The 2,298-nt window shown below is 42.2% G+C and overlaps 1 pseudogene; it reads right to left on the bottom strand.

The window, feature by feature from the left end:
- Positions 1-1,427: 1,427 nt before the first annotated feature.
- On the bottom strand, positions 1,428-2,073 carry LOC104953193 (ATP-sensitive inward rectifier potassium channel 8 pseudogene; annotated as a pseudogene).
- Between the last annotated feature and the right edge of the window lie 225 nt (positions 2,074-2,298).

Here is a 2,298-nt window from a genome sequence, read left to right on the forward strand (position 1 = left end):
TCCTGCTGATGTTCAGGTGTATATCAGTATGTAGTGTCTCTACTTTAAAGAGTCCTCTCCTGCTGATGTTCACGTGTATATCAGTATGCAGTGTCTCTACTTTAAAGAGTCCTCTCCTGCTGATGTTCAGGTGTATATCAGTATGTAGTGTCTCTACTTTAAAGAGTCCTCTCCTGCTGATGTTCAGGTGTATATCAGTATGTAGTGTCTCCTCCTGTGACATGTCTCCATGCTTTAATTTTCAAAAAACTCTTTCTCATACTGCCTGTGCTGCAGCACCTCTTTTCACCCTCTGTCTGAAACCAGAGCCCAGTCTGCTCTGATTGGTTAGCTGGACGGCTGTGTTGTGATTGGTCAACCACTTAGAGATGTCCCGCCCCTTAGCCTATCACCTACAATGTGTTGGAGCGCTAGCCAATAGGAGTGCGAGTGATACATAGTGATGTCACTGTGTTCTTCACAGACCATTTACATGCACTAAAACCTATGGAACTACAGGAAAGGGAAAACGCCAAAAAGCCGAATAGGGCCTCTTTAATCATGGCTGGAGGATTTCAGATTTATTAAAAATATGATATAACGTTTCTTCCTGCCAAACGGAGTCAGTGTCGTTTAGCTTTTGGCAGATAATGTTGGATTATTTTTAGAAAATAAAAATTCTGCAGCTGCTTTAAATCTTTCTGAAGTCTTTCTGATACAGCTTTAATGAAGTTGACCTTTTGTTACCCCGTATCAAGAATCACTTTGCTTATATTTAGAAAAACTACCCAGTTTATGAGAATAAGAAACGTATCCATCAAGGTAAAGTAAATATTATAATTTGTTTTGACAACTTTATGTACTGCTGGGTAGCCTGTGAGTTTTCCCTAGAGTGCAATACAGTTTATTAAACTTTTTTTTTATTTGATGATCATTTATCATATTTTTTATCTGCAAAGTTATTAGTAGTGGAGTAAAAAAAGGACATTATTTGCCTCTGAGATTTAGTGGAGTAGAAGTAGAAAGTAGCATTAAAGTCAAATACTCAACAAGTACAACAAGTACCTTCAAAGTGTTTTAAAAAAGTAATTATACCGGAAGGGGGACAATGGGAAAGAGAGAGACAGATAGAGGGAGGGAAAGAGGGGGAGGTAAAGTGAGAGGGAGGTGCCAAAAACGTCCCTCCCCTCCAACAATCTTTACTGAACTCTCCCTGTAAGGATGGGAGAAAAACTTATGTTACTTCCTGCCATAATTAATATATTTTCTTTTGTATTACTCCTCCTCATTTATCGAATAAAAAAATGGAGGAAGAGACGAAGGAGATGAGAGTTTGCGTCAAGTAAGGGTGGAAGAGAAATGTTTTTAGTCTAATAAAAGACACTCTAACAACCCAAACCACACTTTTATATATACTTTTTATAATACTGACGACTCTAATATCTCTCTTACTTGACGTCGGTGACGCAGTGTGTGCCGTTGTGCCGCACCGGGTCCAGGTCCCCGTGCGCAAACGCCACGAGCCACCAGCTCATGGCGAACAGCAGCCAGCTGCTGACGAAGGTGGTGGAGAAGATGACCAGCGTGAACCGCCACTTCAGATCCACCAGCGTGGTGAACACGTCCTGCAGGAATCTCCCCTGCTCCCGGATGTTCTTGTGCGCCAAGTTGCACGATCCGTTTTTGGCGATGAAGCGCGCCTTGTTTACCCGGTCCCTGAACACCGGTTTTCGGGGCATCCGAGAGGCGAGCCCCGGGAGTCCAAACTCCTCCGGGATGATGCTCTTTCTCGCCAACATCTCCTTGTTGAATGTGAGCGAAAAAAGGGTGAAAAGTGTGTTTTAATCCGGGTTTTAGTGCGTAATTACGCGCGGATCCAGCATGTCCACCTGCAGGGAAAAGCGCACAGAAAGACGCGCAAAGTCTGTTCCGTGTGTCCACATTTGGAGGAAGTTTCCTCTGAGGGAGGACGCGCTCCTCTCCTGTTGACGTAGGACAATCTTCCAGAGCCCCAGACCTGCTGCTGCCTTCAAGGACCGCTCGGTGACCCTCGGAAAACACGACGTTTAAAGCCAAACGAATAAAAACCTCCCTTGAAAATGACTCATTTATGTGTTTCAAAGAAAACGTGTTGGAAGTGTTTGACAAAACAAACAATAGCACCAATAAAAATATCTCAAAAAGTTAATGTCATAACTATATGCATGTAACTTTGAATCAGTATTTACAAAAATCAATGAGAACTTTTGTACATCATTTAAAGTCCAGATTTCCTTTTTCTTTGAGCGTTTTGGAACTTTCTCCAATTAAAAAAAAAAA

Source organism: Notothenia coriiceps, unplaced genomic scaffold (assembly GCF_000735185.1).
Source record: "Notothenia coriiceps isolate Sejong01 unplaced genomic scaffold, NC01 NC01_scaffold00021291, whole genome shotgun sequence".
NCBI classification, from domain to species: domain Eukaryota; kingdom Metazoa; phylum Chordata; class Actinopteri; order Perciformes; family Nototheniidae; genus Notothenia; species Notothenia coriiceps.